Genomic DNA, 15,439 nt, shown 5'->3' on the forward strand with positions numbered 1-15,439 from the left:
CAGGTCAGCGCATTTAGACATGTTTCTTAATTTGTTCATATAAATCTATTTCCGTGCTGTTGGGCAATAACACCTCAACAAAACATAACTGTTATGAATGTTAAGTATGTTAGCCTAATGAAATCTTTTACAGACATGTTATTCCTTGCAATCCAGCCGTATTTTTTAAAGTTAAGTTGAGTCATAGAGATTATAAGCATATAACTCAAAGGACTCAAGGCTAAAACTGCCTCCGGGACCTTGCACAGGAGCAATTATTGTCCCGACCCGAAATAGTGTTACCTCTAATTTATCCATATTTGTACGGGTGCTCCACTGTTTTTTGTGTTTTTTCTTATCACTATGGTTCCTAACGACCCTATCAATGTGTCTGTATAAATACAAACGTCCACTGCATAAACGCATATTCAATATGATTTGTTACGTACAGAATTAATAGTGCGCCCCAAAATAAGATTAACACAGAGAATATGATTAAAATATTTCTGGAGAACTTCTGAAAAAACACAAAGTTGACAGAAACTCAAAGATAAAAACTCGCAGTAGCGAAGTCCCAATGATGTAGATAATTTCTGTAAGGAAGTAAGATTAAGAATGTCTCGTAACTTCACCCACAGGAACAACGAAATTCGACCTGCAAGGAAACACTCAAAGTTACACCAAATGAATAGAAAAAGTTGTACTTAGCTTGATTTTAGTGGGAAGTCACGGTGTTCTGATGACAACACGGCCATGGTTCTCCTTCTCTGCTTGGCGGATGACCCTGGTTCTCAGCTTGCGTTCCGACCATGCATTGTTTGTTTGTTGAGGATTAGTTTCCTTTTGCTTGGTCCATGAAGTTCCGATGCAGAAGACACGTCCTGCTCAGCGGGTGACCCAGTTTCTCGAAGATATGTAATGTTGAAGATGGTCAATAAACGACGATACAATCTCTTGAATGATTCTTAATGTAGGACATCTCTTATGGTTAGGAGGATGCTTGCGTTGCCAACGGAGACACTAAGTTGCTTGCAGATTCTCATGCCTTACTAAGTTGACTTCTGATATGTTACATGTTTCTGAGATTTGTAATTCTTCGGATGGTATGGGATCATCTTCTTTCTTCTATTGGTTATTAGCTGCCACCAATGTAGGGGCTGAGCCTTCGTCTGATAAGGACCTGCGATATTTTACGCTAAGGTCGGTTGGTATGACTCCCATCCTCGTTGGAGTATCCTGGACTTTGATAATAATTCTAAGTTCATTCAGTATCTTCTTTCTGATGTAAGGTTGTAGTGTTTGAAACGCAGAGTACAGAAATAGGTGTATTCTTCTATCTTACATCGTGAAGTGTGGATAAGGTTTGTCAGGTCCTCCAATGGAGAATGCTAACTGAAGTCTGACATACAATTTGGTTTACAAATCATAGGTCAGCAGACAATAGCTCGACATACGAACATACACACAGATGACATAGATTACAAGTCACGTAGGACGGTCTGTGGTTATAGGTCAATATGGTTTCTCAAGCAGAAAGCTTTGTCAACAGTTCACACAACAATAGATTTGATGACCACAGATGACTTACAAACCAGGACGCTGATTGATACATGATGTCAAGACTTAGCCTACATTATCTTATCTCTGCCTATCACACTCCTGCAAGCACTTATACGACCCCTTGGGTCATTGTTTTAATTAACATCATAGTTTTTAGTTTTTATATATGGAATAACACATATTCCACATATACATATGTAAACATTTACAAATGTTCGCCCTTCCATTGTAAAATTCTGTATATTTGTAATGGGGGGATTCCCCCCCCCATTAATCATTAGGTAAGCGTGTAGCACGAAACGGAAGGCAAACCAACACACAGCCTCTCTCTCTCTCCAAGGAATCTCTCTCTCTCTCTCTAGCACCGACACCTCTCTCTCTCCATCCTAACAGGTAATGAAAATGAGAGAGTCGCATCATAACATTAACATTTATTAACAATGAATAAATAATGGATAATCTAGTAATCCAGTCTTACAGACTAACTCAAAAAACCCCGAATAGTACAATGTCTGATAGTAATCATTAGTCACCAAAAAGTCCACACCCATCTGGGAACTCTTTGTCCCCCTCCATTCCAGAATCGTCTGTTTCAAAGATACAGAACACATCCCGGTAAGTACACACACAAGATTGACAATCAATGACTAAATATTGGATATTATCATAAAAAATGTCAAACAGATAGTAAGCCAGCCTTCGGCTAAAACACTTCAACACTCACCCAAGCAACCGGAACACCACAAACACTATGTCACAAAAACTCCCTGGCGAACGCCACGGCATCTTGCCTTTGTCTCCAAGATCCTCTGTCAAAATCCTCCCATAGACTTGCGTATGAAACTATTAAAGGGAAGAGGCACACACGCACATACGGACGCACAGTTCGTTAGCGCCTCGCAACACTAGTTGCATCCAGTTTCACAAAGGCACTTCGAGAAGAGTTAATAAACTCAGTACATTGACTTGTCGAACTAAGCACTTTTATCTCACGCCATCCCCAGAATACTAATTCATCAGCTACTCTCAGGTCGTTGCTTCTCACTGTTCTCCACATTCCATAGGTCACTGAGAACACATGGACAATATATTATTAATCAAAAACCCTAGGCCTTACATATTCATATGTCCTCTCTTTTCTTCCAGGAACTAAAATGTAGAGCATTTTACACCCTTTCTTTTGATGTATATATGTCGGGAATCCGTTCCCTCTATGTAATATTATTCATGTATTTTCGTCTGTGAAGAACACATTCACAGCAGGTGCCCTGTCCCTTTTTGTTTATGTTTCTTCATGCGTGCATGACGGACACTACGCTTCCGTCCACACGCCACCTTATGTACTGCCTCATTTGCAAGAGCCCGTGCTGGCACAAGGCCAGCTTAATCTTAAACAACCACCACCACATAAAACTACGGGCTGCTCTAGGAGCAAGGGCCTGTGCTGGCACAAGGCCAGCTAAATCTCAAACAACAACAACCAAATAAAATTAGTTTGCTCGCTCTCCTCGTCTTACTCAGTCCTCACAAGTTCTGCTTTCGTGGTAATTGTATAACTTGTCTCTTTTCCCCAATAAAACCCGAATGCTGGACGGAACGTACAGCTTCTTGGCTCAACTTTTGAGGTGACCTGTCATCTAGTGTTGCGTAGTGATGTGTGTGTGGATCTAGAAAGGACGATTACCCTGATTCTTTGGCTTTAATTGTAATTTGTTTCATTTGAGTGCCATTGAGTTATAATTCCCATTGAGTGATTAATTTTATTTGTCACTTATGTTATTACTCTTTGACATGCCTTTTAGTTAATAAATTAATTTTAACTTTAAATTTATCAAATGCGTTCAATATCCCTCTATTTTATTTCCTTTTTCCTGTGTTTCAGTTCTGCGGCTGGTGAATATAAATTGATTTGGACAACTGTTATTGTGTTCATACTTTAAAGTTATGTAAGTAACCTGTTGAAACGAGGTAACACAGCGGTTCTCTAAGGTCTGAAAATCAACCCGTGAGTACTTGAGAGAGAGAGAGAGAGAGAGAGAGAGAGAGAGAGAGAGAGAGAGAGAGAGAGAGAGAGAGAGAGAGAGAGAGAGAGAGACTTATGATCTGAGATCATGTCTACAAGTACAGGGACTGCTCAGTAAGTGAAAGTACTTAATAGTGGCTAATGATATTGGTGTGTTATCCTCTTTAACAATGAATTAGGTTGAGAGATATCTCCCCGTGATTTAGAAACAGCAAAGTGTGGTGTTGTTACGTAATTAGCTTTTAGCGATTTTTGACCAAGTAACATCGTTAAGTATACAGTCCACTAAATCCATCTTTTTCGCTACAATTTCATCAGCTTCCTTTCGTTTAATAAGAGTTAGGTCCTCCCACTGGTTATCAATAACCGTAATTTCAGAAGGGGAAACTTTTAATGGCTCCATCAATGGAATGAGCGAATCTTTGACAAAATTAAGAGCATTTTTAACTGATAGCAACACGAGCTGAAGAATCTAAGCATTATCTGGTAACCGCTGACGATTCTCTTTTATCAGTATGCTAATGAACTTGAAGCATCGCTCTCTCATACCTTTTTACTACAACTTCAGAGAATCCTTTTTGTCGCAGACTTTCAATTTCTTTCTCAAACTGATAACCAAGTTATGGCTTGGGGTCTAGAAACTCGCTGATGTTGCTTTCCAAAGCGTCAACTTTTGCAGTTGATAACACAACTTTATTCACTAAAGATTTTACAACCATCAAAAGGTCATCATGAAGATTTGATGGATCAGATTAGTTTCATTCAAACGATTTGTTAGCTCTCTGGATTGTCTTTCAATATTGATAATAAAAACAGCAAGATTCTGACCATCCTTATATGTACATTTCATAAACTATCTGAGACATAAAAACATCTTTCTTTATTACGTACAGTACAATATCCAAGTGAGTTTTAAGCTCCAACCACTGATCATGGACTCTCTCTACAGCTGTTGCAATGGAAACCCATCTGGTTTGGCATGAATGTACAATTCTTAATGGGTCATGATTTTCATTTATTAGATTATAAATCTTCTGGTAAGTCTGACGGAATGGTGATCGAGAAAACCAGTTAGCCTATAGGTTTCACTAATAATATAATCCAAATTTCTTGGAAAAACCTCGGCTGCAGCAGCAGAGACGGCCAGTTGTAGAGAGCGGCATACACAACTAATCGAAACAAGATTAGGGACCTCCACCTTCAACTGCTCATAGACGTCATTATTCACACCTACCATAACAATGGCACTGTCTGTTCCAGGGCCCGTCAACTTCTTGATACTCAGTCCAAAATCATGCAGTCTCTTTTAGGCAGCCACAATCCCGTTTCCATTGCATTCTTCTAATTTTGTTAAGCTTGGAAAAGCAGACATTATCTGGCCTCTCATTTCGTCATTGTAAATTATTACTATTCATAGATATTTGTTAATGCTGAAATCTGTTGATTCATCTATCAGTAAACTAAAAGCTCTATCACAACCGAATTCTTTAAGTCACTCATGAAATGAGAATACAAAACATTCTTTAGTAAAGCACTAGGTACACTTTGATCTCTTAATCTTTGTCATTGATGCATTTTGCTATCACTGAAGCACGCCTTGCATAAATCAAGAGATCGCAATAAACAATGCCATACGCCTTTCTGCAGACTCGATTGCGCAGACGCCGTACTGAGGAGAATTTAATTATATACAAGAAATGTAGAGCACAATTCCGTCGTGCCATGAAAGAAGCTAGCCGTCAGTCTTGTGTGTCTTTTGTTTTCTCCATTAACAGTAGAACACCACCATCTTCTGTGTGGAGGAAAGTAAAAAAGATGATAGGCAAATTCACCCCCAACCCACCACCAGTGTTGAAGGTGAATGATCAGTATGTGACTGGAGCAACGGAGGTTAGCAATGCCCTGGCTGATCATTTCTCAAATGTATCATGCAAATGTGAAGCAGATCCTGGCCACCAGTTTAGGAGCATTGAAGAAAAGAACATTTTAAATTTTGCAACGGGAAGGGAAGTGTCATACAATTCTCCTTTTACTGAAAGAGAATTTGATTCCGCACTTCCTACATGTAATGATACAGCCCCTGGACCTGATTGAATTCCATATGCAATGATTAAACATGTACCTATTAATACCAAGTTATTTATTTTAAGCATTATTAACAGAATATGGCATGATCATAGTTATCCAAGTGTTTGGGAACTAGCCATTATTTTAGCCTTTTTAAAACCTGGTAAGGATAAATTTTTAGCTGCAAACTATCGACCAATTGCATTGACATGTTGTTTATGTAAGATCATGGAGAAGATGGTCAATGTAAGACTGTTGGTACCTGGAAAAGAAGGGCATTTTATCACCTATCCAGTGTGGATTTAGAAAAATGTATTCAACGACTGATGTGTTGATACGACTGGAATCCTCTATTTGTGAAGCCCTTGCTTCCAAACAGCACGATGTAACAGTCTTTTTTTATCTTAAAAAGGCATATGATACTGCATGGAGATATGGTTTACTTAAAACCATTCATGAATTGGGATTACGAGGAGAGTTACCATTGTTCATTCAATCATTTGTTTCACAGATTTTTTCAAGTGAGAGTGGGGGAAACTCTATCAGAGAAGAAATGTCGGGAAGAAGGAGTTCCTCAGGGTAGTGTGCTAAGTGTAACCCTATTTGCACTAGCCATTAATGGGATATCCTCTGTCATTCCCCAAGATATTCTCTCAACATTATTTGTAGATGATCTCTCCATATCATTTGCTGGATCTAGAATGTCGATGGTTGAGAGAAAACTACTCTCTCAATTGACAAAATTATTCAGTGGGCTGATATGAATGGATTTAAGTTTTAGACAAGCAAAACTGTTGTTGTCCATTTCTGTCGTATTCGGGGAGTACATCCAGACCCGGATAAATACATCAAAGGCCAACGGATCCCATGTGTAAGTGAAGCTAGATTTTTAGGTTTGATATTTGATTGCAGGTTGACACGGGTTCCTCACTTAAAGGCGTTAAAAGTTAAATGTCTTGAGGCTCTGAATCTTTTAAAAGTATTGTCCCATACATCATTTGGGACAGACTGCAAAACTATTTTAAAATTATACAAGGCCTTAATTTTTTCAAAAATTAGTTATGGGTGTGAAATATACTCCTCAGCCACCCAAAGCCGATGAAAGGTATTAGATTCTATACACCACGCTGGTATTAGATTGTCTACAGGAGCGTTTAGAACTTCGCCTATCCCAAGTCTCCTTGTTGACGCTGGAGAATTAACTTTAGACCTTTACCGAAAGTCTTCTATTATTCGGTATTGGTCTAGGTTGCAAAGACTTCCTAATTCTTTAGCCTGTCAGACTGCAAACTTTGTAAGGCATCGTAGATATTTTGAGTTGCACCAAATATCTCCTCAATCTTATGGTTTTTGGATAAAAAAAATTAATAAACGGTCTTGATATAGCAAGAAATAGAGTTCTTCCATTTAGGATATCACCAACCCCTCCATGGAAATTACCAGAGATATTTTTTTGTAAATATTTTATTGGTATAAAAAAGAACATGACTGAATTAGAAGCCAGGTCTCTCTTTCATGAACATGTCGAAGGACATAGGGAATCGACTTTTATATATACAGATGGCTCCAAATCTGATTTGGATTTGGAGTATATAGTAGTTTCTTTTAATTGTAGAGGTGCACTTTCTCTAGTATCTTCCATATTTACTGCAGAACTATATGGCATATTAACCGCTATTGAGAAAATAGCATTAAAAGAGGAGGGCAATTTTACCATTTTTAGTGATGCAAGAAGTGTCCAAGCTTTAGAAGTTTTTAATTCTAGTGACCCATTGGTTTTAAAGATTTTAGATTGGCTTTTCATTATTGGTCTGAAAGGTAAAACAGTTCGATTTTGTTGGGTTCCGGCACACGTGGGTGTGTCTGGAAATGAAGAGGCAGATTCACTGGCAAAGAATGCTGCAGCTGAGTTGCTACCAAGAATGTATCCCATTCCCTGTAATGATTTTTTACCTACAGTTAAGAATTTTATTGATAATAATTGGCAACAGCATTGTGGCGGGATCACAAGCTGAAAAACAAGCAGGCAAAATCCCCCCCCCCCCCCATTAACCTAATCACTCCAGCTGCCAAAATCCACCCTCAGTCACACTTTCTTCTTTACACAACAAATACACACAGGACAATTGACCTCCACCTATACAAAAACAAAATAAAAAAGCAAAACACACGTACCTACCAACACTATACAAAAACAAAACGAAAAAACAAAAATACATGTACTTACCAACTCCAGATATTCCAGGGCTATCCTGTGCCGTCCGCTGGTTAAGGTCACAGAAATACCAACAACAACAACAAGAATCACAACCCAATAACACAACCACCAAGGACTACAACCAACAAGTCAACAACTAAGGAACACAACCACAACCCAACAACACAGCAAACAACCAAGGAACACAACCACAACCTCACACATAACAAAAACTCGGCAACACAATAAACCACAAAAAAAGACCACTGCACAACCAACCACCAACACAGAAACAACAACAAAAATAAAGGCAACACACCCCCCACCAACTACACTAAGAAATCACAGCAACAAAGACAACAGCACAGGCACAACAACTCTAAGCAAACAACACCAACTTAACAACAAACAAAAACAAATCAACTAAACACAACTCAAACAAATTGCAATGCCTTTAATATACCGCTCCTGACACTACTGACTGTCACCAGCTCTCACTAAAGACTGACTAAAAACCCTCACTCAAAACACAGTTCTCTAACAGCAAACAGCCCAGAATCTATCAACAACCAATTCAGTCATTAACCATCCATACAGCAATTACACACTCTCTCTCTCTCTCTCTCTCTCTCTCTCTCTCTCTCTCACACACACACACACGCACACAGACGTGGTCAAATGGAACTCCATAACTCCTCCATAGCATTGGGATAGCTTAGTTGATATTAAGATGAGAGAAATAACGAATGCTATATCCCCTTGGAAGTATAACATGATGCCCCGAAAGTGGGAGACTAGTACTCTTTGTCTCCTCCGAATTGGTCACACTCGGATGACACATGAGTTTCTGCTAGCTGACCAACATCAACCATATTGCGACGACTGTTTGACACCCTTGACAGTGAGGCATTTGTTGACTGAATGCCCCACTTATAGCATGGAAAGAAATAGATATCTGTTTGAGGCTCGAGGTGAGGATGGCCGGTTCATCCTTGCCAAGATTCTTGGACATGATGTGTTGCACATTGCTAGAGGCATTTTTAGATTTTTTTCAGAAACAGGTCTTCTGAAAGCTATTTAACTTTTATAATGACATATTTGCTTTTATGGTTTTAACTGAATACTCTTTTATTCTTTATTCATAATAAACGATATCGCCGTCAATGACCTTCGATGTCAGGATGCCAGAAAACTTTCAATCAATCAATCAATCAATCTGCAATCTGAGTTTCATTTGATTTTCTCAAAGGCTGAAATGGTATTGTAAACTGTCTTGCATTGGATGAATCAGCATTTTCCCCGTGTGTGTACGTTTTTTCCCCGTGAGCTTTCAAATCACATAACTTAGGCAGAGGAACGCATTGACAAAATTCACAATTAGGCACACTTTTACCACTTCCCTTCTATTTTTCAGTTAACCAAACTTTTAATTCTTCATCTTGAAGTCACTCCCTTTGAAATTTCTGAGACAGAGTATATTACGTCTTAGGCATTTCAATGAATACTGGTACCTATAGTCCAGCGACCGTCAACCTCAATAAACAAAGGACAACGACTTCTTTGCGCGTGCCCGATAAGACAGGGCAGATCGCCTGACGTTGGTTAGCAGGGTCAAAACAAACTTAAAAAGGAATGTTTCAGGAGTGATACGTGTAATGTTGGTAACTTTGTAGCAACTGGTACTTGCCATACAAGTATCAAACATCGAAAAGGCTACTGCAATTTTATTCTTAGTGAATCAGATTGGAATAACATGATTAATGAAATAACATCTATTAGAAAAAATCCAGAAAACCGCTAAACATTTTCAAATAAAGCTAAATTTTACTGCTTGTTGCTAAATTCACTTTCTTCCTGCTATATTTAAGGGAAAACCGCTAAAATGGCAACAATTAGAAGGATGTTGTACCCAAGTTTTGACGGGAATTTCTTCCCTCATCTAATAGGTATATATTATCGCGGTTTGCTTTATTTTAGTTTCTTGTTATCGAACAATTCTCCAAAGTTTGTTTTTATCCTTTTCAAAAGTGCCAGTTTTCCTGTCCTACGTTTGAATAGTGACTCTCATTTTCTATTTAGCTATTCTTTTATATGATAATAACAACACATACCTCTCCTATACTTTCACTTTCCTATATTATTATTTAACTCTTCTTTGGGACTCCTCCGAGTCAGGCGTTAAGTTCTAATGTCTCGTTCACAACATAGAAGAAGAAGAAGACGTAGATAATTATTTACTGTTTACCTTTCTGTTCAGTCACTGGACGTTGCACTTCTCTTCTGATATCGACTGGGTTCGTCTGTTGAAAAGCGGCACACATACAGACGGTCACGCAAATAGAAGAAAGGTGAGAGAGAGAGAAAAAAAACATCCTGGAATCAGGTTCGTTTCATAGACTCGCGAACTTTCGAGTAACCCAGTTAGCTAGGTAGGTTAGGTATAGGCCAGAGGTAGTAGTAGTACCTAGCTATCGTTTGCTCTTTAGGTACTCTAGGGTCGTCAGGCTCTCTAGAGCCCAAAGTGCCTGGGCTAATGCCCTCGGTTGCCACAGCCCATGTCATCAGTGGATACCTTAGGTTACCAATGTTCCAAAATTGAAAGTATAGTAAACAACTGACTGGACTGGCCGAGCAACTGACTACCGCATTTGTGGCCACCCTCCGAAAAAGTACTTTAACACGTCCTGACGCTGGAGATGGTCATCAGTCACAAGTTCTTGGTGGTGAGAGGAACACCTTGAGACCTCTACTCTCCTTTCGAAGTAGCTAGTAGTATATGAAAGCCCCATGCGAACTACCTAAAATAAGCTTTTCAGCTCTTCGTAAAATATGTTTTCAAGGCAGTTTTGAAATTCAATATGGCGGCAATCGTGTAGCTGGCCGTTCTAACCACAGACAATCCACCATCTTTTCCAGCCTTCCCAGCACTCATTTGAACAATGTTAGCGTATATATCTATGTGACGTTTATTGATCTTACTCAAGATTGCAGTTGTAATCAGGACAATAAAACAACATTTTGTTGCCTAGGGTAAAACATCGCATGGTACAGGGGTGGACCATGTACAATCAATGTGTACCACCCCAAAAAAAGTACATTATAACGCGTCCTGACACCGTAGATGGGCATTAGTCGCAACTTGTTTTTGGTTAGAAACGGAGCTAAAGACCTCTACTCTCCTTTCGAAGTAAGTATTTTCTCCAAAATTAGAAATTAAGGCCAAATTTTAAGTTGTTCCGACACGGCATACAAACCTTCGGTCCTTTTACAATAGGAAGGTACTAGCGGCAGCTGGATAGGTCGTAAGCTTTCGAACAAGGGGTTCGGTAGTTAACTGCTTGTCCGACAGGCGCGCGCGCGCGACTGGTAGGTAAACAAACCACTTTTGCTTTCGGCCTGCTGGCGTGTGGACGTGTATCATCGCTCTCTGCCCGCTTCATCGTCGTTGCTTTCGCATGATTGTGTTTTTCTTTTTCTATTTATCTAGTGAAACTGAATTGTAAGTACAATCATTTCATATTTATTCCCATTGAATTCAATTGTGAATTAAAGGATCTTGGTTTCACCACGCCCTCCGATTACCCGAGTGCCGGGACTGAAGGGCGTAAGTGCGGAATTCATTTTCCCAGAAATGATCCTCGTATTGTGTTATGCTCGGTGCCGAGGGCGGGAGCGCTCGCTCCGAGCGTATATTTGGGTTGGAAAAACTTATTCAGTATGGAAGTGGAATCGCAAGTACAGTATTCTTTTTCATTTTCATATATTATTTTGATTGTAGCAATACTCATTTTGGATCAGTTTCCGAGCTTACCCGGAAATTGATCCTTTCCCCTTTTTATTTTGAATGAAGTGAAATCGCAAGTGCAGTTCTTTTTCATTTTCATTTTTTATTGAGTTTATTTGTATGAAGTGAAATCGCAAGCGCAGTATTCTTTTCATTTTCATATATTTTTTGATTGCATCAATTCATTATGGATCAAGGTTTCCATAAACCTTGATCCATAAAAGGTAAGGAAATGGATCCTTTTAACCCTTGCGCTCGGTACCGAGGGCGCAAATGCGCTCGATCCGAGCCCTTATTCATTGTGAAGTGAATCGTAATGCAAGATGCATTTTCATTTGTTCCGACACGGCATACAAACCTTCGGTCCTTTTACAATAGGAAGGTACTAGCGGCAGCTGGATAGGTCGTAAGCTTTCGAACAAGGGGTTCGGTAGTTAACTGCTTGTCCGACAGGCGCGCGCGCGCGACTGGGAGGTAAACAAATCACTTTTGCTTTCGGCCTCACAGTGGATGGACGTGTGTGTTCGACGCTCTCTGCCCGCTGCTCGTCGTTTTGCTTCTAAGTATTGGTTGTAATTGTGTATGAAAGAGTATTTGTAAGTACAATCATTCTCTCTTTGCATAATAATTACTGCCTTCAATTGAATTATGATGGAATCTCCTCGCCTCGCTACCCCAAGGAGACTTTGCCCGGGTATCGAAGGGCGTAAATGTGGGAAATTCAGATCGTTCCCGGAGATTGACCCTCATATTTTGTGTGCTCGGTGTCGGGGGCGCGAATGCACCCGGGCCGAGCCCTGTGATGTATGTAATAACTGGTCGGAGGCGCAGTGGACTTTGTATGAGGGCAGGAAGAAGCGAAGGCCTGCAAAGGAGTCGTCGGAAAGCTCTCCCGCGACTCCTTTGGTGACGGACACTTCGTCTTCTTTCCTGCCGCCCGCTCAACTTCCACTTCTCGCGCCTTCCCCTTCGGGGGGGGTGTCTGGGTCCTTCTCCTCTCCTGACGTGTCGAGTGTGGAGGAGGGCGCTAGATACCCTGACGTAGAGTTGTACTCTGGGTCCTCTATCCGCTCGTCTTCGCCACGAGCGGGCGGAGAGGATCCTTCTAATCACCCGACTTTTGCCTCCTCAGGTGCGGTTGCCGTGAAGGATGACCTCGGACAGGTGTGGGCATCGTTGGGGCTGCAGGGCGTGCCGAGTGTCCAGGGGCTGCTCTATCATCTCGCTGGCTCCGTGGCGGTCACTCATGCAACGGTCACAACCACCACCACGACCCTTACAACACCCGGCTACGCGTCACTCCTCAACCTGGTGTACACCCAGCACGCGGTCTCTGTGACACCCACAACATCGGTGCAGGGGCCAGTCGCCGTAACTCAGGGGAGTGTGATGCCGCCACCTGGGTTTGCCGTGCTGCCGCGACCGGACTTCACGTGCCCGAAGAGCTCGCCCCTGGACCTCCCACCGGTACCGAGGACGTCTGTGCCGCTGGTTCGACCATCTGGACCGCCCACACAGCCTGCCGTACCTGCCGTGACCACCGCTGCTGTTCCTGTTCCTGCTCCTGCCGTCTCGACTGCCGTTCCTGTGATGCTCGCACCTGCTGATGTTGTTCCTGTTCCTGGCGCCGCTGCTCCCGATGCTGGTCTGTTCGGACAGGTACGTCCGGCGGGCCCTGTTGCTTCGGCAACAGCAGCCCCGGCTCCGTCCTGGATGACAGATCTGACGTCGGTCCTGAGGAGGTTGACGAAGAAGAAGAAGAAGAGGAGGAAGGTGTCGTCGTCGTCTTCATCGTCTTCTTCGTCGTCGTCGTCGTCTGCCGCCTCTTCCCCTTCTTCTTCTAAGGCCCCACCGCCTAAGAAGAAGAAGGTTGCCTCCCCCCCCCTAAGAAGTCTCCTTCGGAACTTCTAAGGGCCCGTCTCGCTAACCGGTGAGACGGGGGTTCTTCCGCTGGTCGCCCTGCTTCCTTCGGGAGCAGGACCCGTCTCTTCTCCCGCAAGGAAGAAGACTAGGCGACCAGAGGGGTGCCGGCTAACACCGGCACTTCCTCGCCTGCTGTCAGTGGTTCGGCCACAGCAGCAGGATCCGGCTCGGCCGCTCGTTCGCGAGAGGTACCGAGTGTACGGTCGCCTAACAGTGGCCCGTGCAGCCAGGAAACCAGGACCTCTGAGTCCGCTCAGCGTCAGGTTCACGGCACGGAGCGGAGGACTGGTGACAGCCGCTCACGCGCTCTCACCAGACCAGCTCTCGCTCTCACGGCGAGCAGCTGGCTACCCGGCGGACGTGACGGTCCATGGACCGGCCACGGGCTGAGGCTGGGAAGAGGTCCCCCCGTTCGCCGGCACCAGCCACGGCTGGTACCAGCGAACTGACGCACCGTGAGGATACGCACCGATCTCACAGTGACAGTGGAGCTCGCCGGTCGCCTGACCGCCGCTCTCGCAGAGAGCGATCGGGTACGGCGACCAGCAACCAGCTCCTCTGACACACGAGACCGGGGCCGCTTGTTCTCGTCCAGCCGTTCTCCACAGCGAGGACGGCTCGACTAGGTCTGCAGCTCGATCACCACCCGCGGGTTGGCGATCGCCTGCAGTCCTCCAAGCCCGCGGTTCTGCCAGCGAGCGAGGAGGGAGCGTCAGGTCTGCCTCTCCCATACCTTCAACCTCCTCGGGTTTACACCGGGAGGGGCGAGGTATTGAGGAGTGATCGTGAGGGGTGCGCCCCTCAGGATCCCGCCACGTCGTCGTACGTACCAGGCTCGGTTCTCGGACCAGCCAGGTCGTACGCACAGGTGGTTGGAGGAGACCGAGAGAGGGGGCTGTCGCTGCTCCTCTCCTTGAGGAGGAGGGTCTCGGGAGATGCTCCTGTTTGAGGGTACTGGACGGTCCGACTCCACAGGATGCAATCACGCCCGAGATCCAGAGGAACTTTGCCGAGGTTATTGCGCTGATTCGTCAGCACAACGACCTCGGGGAAGGATCGCCGCTCCCACCATCCGAGCCCACGTCCCGGCTCGAGTCGTTCTGGGGCCCGAAGAGGGAACCCAGACCGACGGTGGGTTTGCCGCCGTTCAGAGCTTGCGGACTCAGTGCTGGACCAGGTTGAATCGCTTCTTGTCTCCGGGCAAGACGGTTCGCTCAAGTCTGGCAGGTCGAACAAGCTGCTTCCACCTCCTCTGCTACGACAGCGGCGGTTTTACGTGCCATCTGAAGACCCGATACCGCCCCCAAACAGGTCAAACCCGGAGTTAGCTAGGCTGACTCCGGGTGTGTCTCTGCAACAGCTCCTGTCCGAGAACCTGTGGTTCTCGCAGCAAGAGGCACTAGGCCTGGAACTACCGCCATGGCAGCTTTCCAGGCCGTCTCCTGGCTAGATCTGTGGTCCCTCACAGTATCTAAGGTCGCAGCCAACTCCGGGGGAATTTCTCCCGAAGAGGACTCGGCCTTCAGGAGACTTTGCCAGTCTGGGGGAAGAGCCATCTCCTTCCTTGCCCACCAGACGGTGAACCTGTGGGCCAACCTGGTGCTCCGACGAAGGGACGCTGTCCTTACTCGTTTCCAGGGCGGCCGGGCGTGAGGCCGGCGTTGGGCCTTCGAAACGGACATCTACGGAGTTCCACGTCTCTCTTCCCAGGAGAGATGGTGGTGGACGCTGCGGTGGACAGACGGCGCACTGATGACAGTGACCGTCTGGTTCACCAGGCAGTCTCGAAGGCTTCTGGGCAGCCTCGGACTGCGGCCAAGTCTAAGAGCTCGGCTAGCGCTTCCTCGGCTGCTAAGACGGTTGCTGCGTCGAAGCCCGAGGAATGACTCTGTCTTCTTCGACTTCT

The 15,439-nt window shown here is 44.1% G+C and overlaps 1 protein-coding gene across 3 annotated transcripts in view; it reads left to right on the top strand.

The window, feature by feature from the left end:
- The first annotated feature begins 10,018 nt into the window (after nt 1-10,018).
- The window catches only part of LOC135206054 (transmembrane protein 39A-like), a 387,090-nt gene continuing 381,669 nt past the window's right edge, over nt 10,019-15,439 (top strand). For 2 of the 3 annotated variants that reach the window (XR_010312668.1, XM_064237246.1), the window contains exon 1: nt 10,019-10,174. The gene's annotated coding sequence lies outside the window, so the exon portion shown is untranslated. Of the gene's footprint in view, nt 10,210-15,439 lie in introns of all 3 variants that reach the window. The other variant, XM_064237257.1, reaches the window with a different exon arrangement.

This window comes from Macrobrachium nipponense, chromosome 11, assembly GCF_015104395.2.
Source record: "Macrobrachium nipponense isolate FS-2020 chromosome 11, ASM1510439v2, whole genome shotgun sequence".
Lineage (NCBI taxonomy): Eukaryota > Metazoa > Arthropoda > Malacostraca > Decapoda > Palaemonidae > Macrobrachium > Macrobrachium nipponense.